This window comes from Molossus molossus, unplaced genomic scaffold, assembly GCF_014108415.1.
Source record: "Molossus molossus isolate mMolMol1 unplaced genomic scaffold, mMolMol1.p scaffold_m16_p_1, whole genome shotgun sequence".
NCBI lineage: Eukaryota > Metazoa > Chordata > Mammalia > Chiroptera > Molossidae > Molossus > Molossus molossus.
The window spans coordinates 121187956-121199002 of NW_023425344.1; the positions used below are offsets into that span (position 1 = coordinate 121187956).

Consider the following 11047-nt stretch of genomic DNA (forward strand, 5'->3'; position numbering starts at 1 on the left):
TGGAGACCTCCTGAAACCCTCCCCAGGGGAGCTGTGCAAAGGCAGTCAGGCTTGCTAAGGTGCTAATTACAAGCTAACTGGAGCCAAGTGAGCTACAGATGGCCTGGTTGACAGGAGGGAGGGAGGGGGCTGCTGGCAGAGGTTAATAAGAAGAGAGGCCAAGGCCCAGGTCCAGAGCAGGCAGTGTTTTGTTCACAAATGGTTGATTTACTAGGGCTGGCCATCTACTTTAAAATGCAACCTTGGGTAGGTGGGTGGGAGTGGGGACGGGGCAGCACCTGACGTGCTCACAGTTGTGTTTGGGCCCCCTGGTGCTCGCCTACCTCCTGCCACCTGGGTCAAGAGCCTCCTTGCTCAGAGGCTGGGTCCTGCTGCTGTGAGGAGGCCATGCTAACCAATTCCTTCCCTCACATCCTTGCCATCCCCACAGCAAAGATGGCCTCAGGAGTGCAATTTGCTGATGAAGTATGTTGCACTTTTTATGGTATGAAAGTTAGGAAGTGTTCCATACCAGAAGAAATCAAGAAAAAGAAGGCTGTCATTTTTTTTTGGTCTCAGTGCAGACAAAAAGTGCAACATTATAGAGGAAGGCAAAGAGATTTTAGATGGAGATGTTGGTGTAACCATAACTCATCCTTTCAAGCATTCTGTGGGAATGCTTCCTGAGAAAGATTGTCACTATGCAAGCTTTGAAACTAAGGAATCCAGAAAGAGGAGTTGATGTTTTCTTTGTGAGACAGAGCTAGCACCTCTGAAAAGTAAAAGGAGCTATGCGAGCTCCAAGGATGCAATGAAATTTCAGCCCTGGGTGATATAGCTCCATTGGCTGGATGTTGTCATGTGCACCAAAGGGTTGCCAGTTTGATCCTGGGGCTCAATTCCCAGGACGGGGCATGCAGGAGGCAGCCAATTGACGTTGGATCTCACATAAATGTTTTTCTCTCTTTCTTCCTCTCCCTTTCTCTCTCTCCAGAAATCAATTAAAAAATTTTTTAAAAAATGTCAATGCATAAAATATGAATGTCAAGCAAATGGACCAGAAGACCTCAATCAGGCTTATATTGCAGGAAAGCTAGGTGGATCCTTAATTGTAGCTTTTGAAGGATGCCCTTTGTAGACCATTGTTCAGTGCCACAAGTCAAAAGCTTCCATGTTTAATGTTATCCTCTTGCTATATAAGTAAAGCAAATATGTTTAGGCAAGGATCTCTCTGAGGGGGAGCTATCTTGTCATCTGTTAGAGTAAACTAAATATCCTATAAACATGCCAACAGCCCTAAATAAATCTAAAATCTAATGTTTTATTGATGTGAAATTAAATTCTTATTGGCTAAATGCCTGTTTTGATGAGTTTTTTGCTAAGTTCATGATTTTTAATAATGCAGTTCACAAAACTGTACAAGGTCATATGAAGAGAGTTATTGTATCTTTGCTAACCTCAACAATTACTTTCTTTATCATAATCTGGTTATATATATATATATATATATATATTTTTTTTTAAGAAACATTCACATGAGAGAGACACATAAACTGGCTGCCACCTGCACAACCCCAACCGGGGCCAGGGACAAACCGCAACCCAGGTACATGCCCTTAGTGGGAACCGAACCTGGAACGCTCTGGTTTGTGGGCTGACGCTCTAACCACTAAGACAAACTGGCCAGGGCATATAATTTTTGCCCCAATTTTTTATTCTCTCTTGAGCTAAACCGAACAATGGAAAATTATTCTCACAACATGTAATAACAGTAATATACTAAATATAGTAAGAATAAGTCAGGCAGTTTTTTAATTCTACCAAATGCATAATGAAGACTGCCTCAGAATTGTGTACATTTATAATCAGTGCTGATCTTACAAAGCACTATTTCAGCCACTTACTAGATGGGAGACTGTTCTCAGTGACCTTGCATCTTGAGAATTCATGATGTGTCCTCAGGAGAATGTGCAATATCTTGTAACAACCAATTATAATGCAAATTAGGACTCCATTGTAATACATTTTGTTAATGAAAATCATAAAACAGTATATTGATAATTGGGGACACCTGTGATATCTTTAATTGTTTCTCCTTCAGAACTTTGTTGCTTCTGGTATAATAAGGTGTGGAAGAACATTAGGTATATGTTACTCTGGGGCCTGGGAGAACTTAATTTCCTAGAGCTGTTTGTTATCTGTATGTGAAATGGAGAGCAGGTATGACAAATGATGACAACCACAGAAAATCATTACCTGATGACACTTGGAAATGATTGTCTTTAACATCACAGGCATGACACTTTGAACAATATGGAGACATACCAACTATTGAACTTAGAACTAGCTGTATTGGCTTTATGTAATAAAGGAAGCATTTTAACTTAAAAAAAAAAAAAAGGCATCCTGGTCTCCTTCATACCTTGGCCCTGGCCCTGGCCCAAAAGGACTTGTGTTCTGAGGTCACACTTGTTGGAAGGGCTCACTGAGTGCTTAGGAGGCAGAGTGCTCTGCTCTGGGGGAGTACCAAGGAGGAGGGAGACCCACTGTCCTGTTCTGGGGCCTCCAGGCCTGCTGTAGCCCAGGCAAACATAGGTTGGGTGCCTTTGGAGGCAGCCTGTGAGACTAGAGGTGACATCATTAAGCTGGGTCATTTTGGAGAGTCTGGGACTCACCTGATGCCAGTCATACTCAGAATATTGGCCTGGACCCTGTCCCTCTGAGAATAGGCCTGTGTGATCTTCCAAAGAGTGGAGAGCCCAGGGAGATAGGCTTGTGTTTTGTGATGATAGAAGCCTCACAGATGGAGGATGAGACTGACCCACAAACACAGAAGAGTTAGTGAGTTCCATTTTGCTGCAAACAGAAAGAAACAGGTGGCAACCTCTTCCCTGCCCACTCTGAAACTAGGCAAGACTTTGGTCACCTAGGGCCATATCCCAGGCCTCAGCAATGTAAGAGAGTGGCTGTCACTCACATTGGCTCACCCCAACTTTAGCCCTATTGGCTGCCTGTGGCTTCTGAATGCACTCCGCACTCTCTCTGGTCTTGGGCCTTTATTTAGGCTGTTTCCCCTCACCAAGCATCTCTGCTCCTTTCTGACTAGTTAGGTCCTCTTCACTCTGCAGGCTCTGGTTCCATGTGCATCCCAGACTGCTCTGTGACTTTCTGCCTGACCTCCTATAGCACCCACAGCGCCTGTTCCTGCTCCTCTACATGGCTCATGGGGTCTAGGGCCCAGAGCCAGGTCATCAGGAGAGAAAGCTGGGAGGCTAAACACCTCCCTTGACCAAATGCTTGTCCCCCTCTCTTCCCTCCCAGGACACTCTCAGAACTAGATGAACTTATGGTAAGAAATACCTTTGGTAATAACACTGGTTTAACAACATGATAATAATTGTTCCAATTTTATGAATTCCTACTTCTGAGCCAGGCACTGTGCTAGGTACTTTTTGTGCAGACCTTTTCACAGCAAACCTCCAGGGTTGAAGTTTTTATTATCTCCACTTTTCACTGAGGAAATGAAGGCTCAGAGAAGCCAAAGAACTAATCCAAAGTTATATAGCAATAAAGTGATAGTCTGGGGACTCCCAAGTCACTTCCCTCACAAATGGGAGGGGAGTTATTATTTTTTGCCAACCTGTTTCTTTCTCTCCTTGCCTGTTATCCTCTGCCTGGTAAGCTTGCATCATTACTAGGGCCCAGAGGTCCAATTAGGGGCTCTCCCCAAGGGAACTGACTGAGGCAATCCTGGCCCCAAGAGGGCCTCTCTGAGCCGAAGTTTTAATTAGTCATCACTGCTCTTCCCCAAACTCTGATCTGCTCATGGCTATGCCAATCCAGGCTGGCTTTGTGGCAGGAGGCAGAACTGGTATCCAACGAACAGCACAACTGAAGCCACCCCAGCATGGGAGAGAGGAGTGTCTGGGCCCCTATCCCACCACAGCTCCCTAGGTCCACCTCAGCATTCCCTTATTTAATCCATTAAATGGATTAATAAAATAAATAGATCAAGTGGCTTAATCCATTAAATGGATTGAATAAACAAACACATTAATATTTGTAAAGTTTTGAAAAGAGTTCATGGTACATGGTAAAGGCTCTATGAGTGTTGAAGTCAGCAGGGATGGGGGACAAGCTGCAAAGTTGGGGCATAACGCTATTCTTGGACATAAAAATGGCACATTCCTGGGTCACCAGGCAATGCTGGGTGGCCCGTGTGTGGGCTGTCAGCATTGTAAAGTATGCAATCATGCCTACTTGCAATGTGGGGTGCTTGGGGCTGAGTACACAGCAAGGTCTGAAGGAAGTGAATGACAGGTATGGAGATGAGGCCTGTGCCAGGTGATGCACCAAGCACTTTAGTTTTCCTTTTATTTTTTTTTTAAATTATTTGATTTTTAAATTTTTATGTTTGTTTGTTTGTTTTTAATTTGTTTTTCTATTTACCAAGCACTTTCTATACTGCATACTATCTTACAGGACAGGGATCATCATCCCTTTCTATAGGTGAGGCAACCCAGGCTTAGACAGGCGATCAGTATGTCCAAGGCCACATAGCCATTGAGAGGAAGAACTGGATTTAGACCCAAAGCATAAGCCCTGCACACTGTAAATCTGGCATGTGGTCTACATCTCCGGCCACAGGGAGGTAGTCAGTGAGGCATCAGAGCCATAGCCTCAACCCCTAAAGAGGAAAAAGTGTCCCTCTCTGCTCCCACTCAGCCTCCCAGAAGCCTGAGGGCTCTGAGTGTGGGCGTGTGTGTGGAGGACCCTAGAGACCCTTTTCCTAGAATAGGGCTGTAAGTCTAGGCTGAGATAATGATAAGGAGTCTCTGAATTTGCAGAGCTGAGGAAGCGTACCTCACTCCTCCTGGGAGCATGAAGCCTCCCTACCATGACTCTGGCCTCAGCTGGCCTGGCTGTATGCCTCCCCCCTCATCAGCAGCTGCTGTGCCAACTCTAAGCCAGAGCTGAGCCCTCTGATGCCAATGCCTGATAATCAGCCCAAAGTGTTGGAGATCCCAGTGGGCTGCTCATGAGGGATTAGCACCAACCACCTGGCCCAGACCCCACTGCCCAGCTGGTCTTAGGAGGGCTTCTATGGACAGTCCACCCTGTTTACACATGATAGAAGGGGAGGGTGCTCCAGCATTTGGGGAAAGGGACCAAACAAGCCAGGAGGAGCTGGATTAGCAGCCCCACAAGACCTGTGAACAGAGGAACTGGGAGAAGGTAATTCCTAACGGAGACCAAAGGTCAACCGAAGGGAGGTAGGCTCTGGGCAGGAGTCAAGGTTGTGGGTATAGGCTGCCCAGGCCCAAACCACCATCTTGGGAAAAGCTGTGCTGCTGGCCCAGGGCACAGAGGCTGGGGGAGGAGATCCCCAGAGAGGCCCTGGATGGGGAAAGGAAAGGAGGTGATTATGGAGGCTGTCAGAAGTCCAGACTCAGTAGGGGGGAGCAGCCTGCTGCAACATTGAGGGGGAAATGCATCAGCCTCTCCCCTTTTCATAAGGGCTCTTCCTCCTCTTATCCTGACATTTTTATCTTTTTATTTATTTTTATCCTCACCCAAGGACATTTTTCCATTTTTGGTTCAGATAGAGTGGGAGGGAGAGAGAGGAAGAGAGAGAGAGAGAAAAACATCCATGTAAAAGGGACACATGGAGTGGCTGCCTCCCACAGGACCCAACCAGGGCCAGGGACAAACTGCAACCGAGGTACGTGCTCTTAGCGGGAACAGAACCCGGGTCTCCCTGGACCGCAGGCTGATGCTCTAACCGCTGAGCCAAACCAGCTAGGGCTATCCTGACATTTTTAGTCTCAGGCTGGGGACCCCCAAGGATGGGTTTGCAGGCAGCATGAGGCATGGAGGTAGAGCTTAGGCAAGTGTTTTTCCATCCTAGGTCTGGAGTTTGGGATGGGGAGGGAGATTCACTGTCAGAACAAAAAAAAAGCTGGCCCTGGCCAGGTGCTCAGTTGGTTAGAGCATTGTCCTGATATGCCAAGGTTGTGGGTTTGATCCCCAGTCAGGGCACATACAAGAAGCAACCATTAATGCATAAATAAGTGAAACAAATCGATGTTTTTCTTTCTCTCTCTTAAAAAAAAAGGGAGGGGGGTTGTGTGCACACTGGACAGGCCTTTAGGAGACCTGGGTTCTAGGTCAGCCTGGCCCAGACCCTAAGCATGTGGCTGCCCCTGTCTAGGCCTCAGTTTTCCCATGGTGAAATGAGGGTGGCAGCAGGCTATTGCCGGTCTGAGTTTTGGTGCTGTGGGTCCTGAGAGGCTGAGAGGGTGAGTGCAGGGGTTGTAGGGGAGCTTTGGGAAGCAGAGGCTCCTTTCAGGTTCTCATCACTGGGTCTGAAGAGGGTTTTCTGACTTTCTTTCCTTTCAGATGTGCAGAGTCCTCCTTCACCATGAACCCTGCATTCCATAACCACAAACTGACTTAGCCCTGTGCTGGGCACTGGAGTCCCAGAGCTCAGGCAGACCCAGGTCATGCCCTGGAGGAGGTCCCTCCACAGTCTACTAGGGAGCCAGGCTTGTAATCAGGCAACTTTAGCATAGAGATGAGTTCAGAACGTCATGAGGCCTCAGAGGAGGTGACTAAACACAGCCTGGAACTCTGGAAGGCTTTCAGGAGGAAGGGGTCTGAGTCTTTAAGACCAATAGAAGTTAGCAAAGAAAGAGCTGGACAAGCAGCCAAGGCTGAGGGAGAGCATATTCCAAAGCATGGAGGTGTGACTCAGCAAGGAACTTTGGCTGGCTCTGGGGATTTCAGTGGCAATAGGGAGGCTAGCCGAAGCTAGAGTGGGGCACCTGGGAGCCAACAGGGTCAGATATGGGCATTGGAAAAACCTCTCTGGAGGTAGAGAGGGAATGTTTTCCATTGTTTCTGATAGGGGTAGGGCATGCTATAGGAATAGAAGAATCACAGTTGATTAATAGCTATTCACTATACTAACTATAGATAAGAGATTTTTTCTTACAGACCCTGGGAAACTGTGGAGGACGTGTTGTAAGAAGAAAAACAGAGTCATAAAGATAAGCAGCCTTAGAGTCCAGATGCGTCTATCACTCAGAAAGAAGATACATTTTGAGAGCAGATCAAGGACAGGGCATGCCTGAATGGAAACAAACATCTGGGGGCTAATCTTTAATGAGGACAATGATAGAAAACAGACCCTGGGAACTCACATAGTTTTAGATTTTCTCCCACCCTCGAACCCTATATAACAGCTGGCTTGAGACGGAATGCCAGAGTGGTTTTTCAGGGTATTATACCTGCCACTCTCTTGGATCTCCGGCATCTGAATAAAAGCACCTCAAAGATTCAACCTTGTCTCTACTTATTCAATCTGGCAGCAACAAGCAGCACAGCCACTATTAGTTCCGGTTTCACTTCCAGTACCAAGCCAGATAACCCAGTGGCTGGGTACTGGCACAGCCAGAATGGGAGATCCTCTCCTGACTCAAGGCCCAGCCATCATTCCTCAGGCTTCTCCAGCAGCCCCATTCCCACACAAACACACATCACAGTGGAGTGCCCAGGCTGTTTTCCATCTGCCTCTCTCAATGCACTGGGAAACAGCACCTGGATCCCTCTCACTGCCAGCACAAAGCCTGGGGTTCCTCAATATTTGGTGGGAGGAAAGATAGGAAGGACAGTTAACCCACACTTGCTATAAATTAATCAGAATGCTCCCTTCTTCCTTGTAGTAAGGTCCCCAAACTTTTGTGTGTGGGCTTTTATTTTTTGGTAGCCAATAGGTTGGTAGGCACATCCAAGAGGTTCATCCACCTTTCTCTACCTTTGAGATCTCTCTCTGAGAGACTGATTTCCTCTGGAGGTGGAGTGGGGCTCCTTTAGAGTTTGGGGGCCCCCTGCTCCCCGCTTACCATGCCAAAGCAACAGGTTACTGCATCCCTGGCCTTCCCTGCAGAAGGAAGCTCTGGTTTGCCAGCACAACTTTAGAAGTGGCTCACCTCACTCTGATCAGATCCCATGCCCCATCCCACCCGAAGGTCCTATCCAACCCAGGTGCTCTGAGCCCAGGCTACTGGCTAATGGTACAGCTCAACTCTCAGGCTCTGTGTGCTTGGATAGCAGAGGGTTCCTGACCACCAGCTGTGCCTGAGTATTGAGGATTTGGGGCAGGGACCAAGCTCCTCCATTTTTTGGGTATGGAGCCAGCTGCTTCACTCCTCCTCCTGTAGAGCTACCACTGCTTGAAGGCTTACTATAAAGAAAGCTGTGAACTCGTTGGATTAACATAAACCCTGAGACATGTTCTAATTATGCCCATTTGAGCTGCAAACTGAGAGGTGAGGTCAAGGGGCTTGCCTAGGTCACACAGCTCAGTAGGTCAAACCTCAGTATGCATGTTTTCAAACTCTTGCCTTATATGGTTGCTGTAAGAATTAATTGACACAATGATTATCAAGTGACTGGCATAGGGCTGTGCTCCAAGTAGGAGCTCCTTGCCTTGCTCACCTACCAACACTGAGATATTTCTCTGTTGGGTGGAGTGGGGGAGGGATGAGGAAGTATAGAGGGCAAAGAGTGCTGTAAGCAGTCTGGGAGGTCTTCATGGAGGAGGCAATGTCTACAGCTAGGTCTGAAAGGACTAGGGCGCTGCTGTGTGTCTTGGGGAAAGGTGCCACACTTCTCTGTTTCTCTGCCTATAGGGTGCCTGCCAGTGCCACATCTCCTTCCTCTGGGGTGAAAAGGAGCTCCTCCAAGGAAGGAAAAAGTTTTGTAAATAGCAGGTGTGGCCACATTAACAAGCTGAGGTTTGGGGAGCTAACCTTTTACATTGCCTTCCCAGGGAGCCAGCAGTAATCTGTGTCTGGGGTGGGGTGGAGGAGGAGTGTGTGCCTGTGGAACCTATGGATACCTGGTGTGGTATGTGTGTGTGTGTGTGGGGGGGAGACCTCCTTTCCAGATTCTTCTATGCTACTTTTCTTTGTTAACTCTGCCCAGGAAGACCACATATGAACAGACTGTTCCTTCCAACCCCAATACCATTTCTCCTTTCCAAGACCACAGTCTAATAAAACACATGGGGGCTCCCAGGACAGCCACCTTGTATTGATTACCTCCCTTCATTCAACAAAGGCTTGATAGCCACCTTCCTTCATAGGTTCTGTACATGACCCTTGGGGTAGAGAAGAAAACGACAAGGTCAGGGTCTTCAGGATCTGACAGTCAGCTGAAACTCTACAGAGCCTTTTACAGTTTATAAGCAATTTTCCACATTGATTTTGTTTGACATTCACCGTGACCCATGAGGCAGATCTCACGGTTCCCATTTTGCAGATTAGAAAGTTGAGGCTCAGAGTTACAAAGTGGCTGCCAAGTCCCCCATCCTGGATCCTTTCTTTTATATTCCAACATGTTTAAGTGATGCCAAAAAGGAATGGACAAGACACTGATTAAGTGAGCTGCTGCCTTTGTGAGTATCCCTGAATTAAGACAAGACTCAGTGGGTGAGTCTTATCAGGCTCTTCCTGGCTTTGGTGGGTCTCACTCAGGCTCAGGGAGATTGGAGAGAACACCAGGCCACCTAAGCACAAAACCTGAGAGTCCTAGACCCTAAAAGTTGAGAACACGGCCCTCTTCCCACCCCCCAAATAGCAGGGCAAAGGTGGGGCAAGGGGTGGAATGCTGGAGGAGCGGGAGAAGAGTAGGAAAGAACAAACAGCCTGGGACCTGGGACTTGGCCATTACCCCTAGTTGTCAGCACACAGATGTGCTTTCCTGATGCTAAAGTGTGGCAGCAGAAAGATCCCCAACCTGTTGTGTGACCTTAGGAAAGCCCCAACTATCTCTTAGGAAAGCTACTCAGATCTTTCCAGACTATTTCTAAGGATCCTCCAGCTCTCAACTAGGTGATATACTCACCCCTCCTCCCAGATGACCTCCACTTCCTCTTCCTATTCCTACCTGTAGTGTCCAGCCCCTCCTCCTTAGCTCCAGCTGCTCCAGCAGCTTCCTGACTCTTGGAACCTGGGGCCCCAGGCCTGTGCTGCCTTCTGACTCAGGCAGCCCTGACCTTTGGGATCCAAACAGGTGGCCTGGGTGGTTTTATCCTATGAACTTGCTTTGACCTTTGGCATGTCCACCTGTACCCACTTCCTCCACTTTATATCTGTGTCTAGTTCGTGGGTAGCCCAGAAACTAACCAGGTTTTTTCAGAGAAGGTAGCAGCACCACGGGGCTTCTCATTCCAAAGCAGGTAGCCCAGAGATTCAGGCAAATGGGGACAGCCCTTCCACCCCTCCAGTCCCTCTCTCAGCAACATACCATCCTTGGCTGGGTATGTTCACCTCATCCCACCTCCCAGGCTACATATGTTCAGGCTTATTGAGGTAGATTTGCCAAAAAGGTTCAGAGGTACCCATTCAGGCCACTTAGTAACCCCCCCCCCCCACACACACACACATACATCTCATACCCTCATTCCTGGCTCACTGCAGGGATGGGGAGATCATCCCTTCCTCGAACAGGTGTGGTGTCCTAACAGGAATTAAGATACATCTGTCTGGAATTTGTCCTTACTGGCCTGCACTGAGACTAAGGAGCCCTTCTCCGGCCCCCTAATGCCACTACTACGGGCCAAGGGAGCCAGAGGAACTACTGTGTACCAGATATTTTAATACAACCTCTTCTAAGCCTTACGACACCACTACTATGATATAATTTCAATTTTATTAAAAGAAGGAAACTGCAGCTCAACAAGGTCAAGTGACATGCACCAGGCCACGTAGCTAGAAGGTGACAATGAATGATCTAACGGAGTGTCTGAATAAAGGCGTGTGATGGGCGCGACCGGCCCTGGTTCGCGGAGTGCCGTGGGTACAGGCAATTCACAGGGCTCGCGGCCGGGTCCTAGGAGGGCTGGCTCACGCGGGCCCTCCTCACCCTGGGCCCAAGGGAGCACAGGCTCCTAGAAGCGCTGCCGGGCTCTGCCCTAACTGCGCTGGCCGCCCCGCCCCCGCTCCGCCCCCAGCCCGTCCCGCCCGGGACCGCAGACGGCGCCCGGCGGCAGCACAAACGGCCG

At 48.3% G+C, this 11047-nt stretch overlaps 1 pseudogene; it reads left to right on the forward strand.

The window, feature by feature from the left end:
- The first annotated feature begins 435 nt into the window (after positions 1-435).
- LOC118642787 lies at positions 436-1117 on the forward strand (annotated as a pseudogene).
- The last annotated feature ends 9930 nt before the right edge of the window (positions 1118-11047 follow it).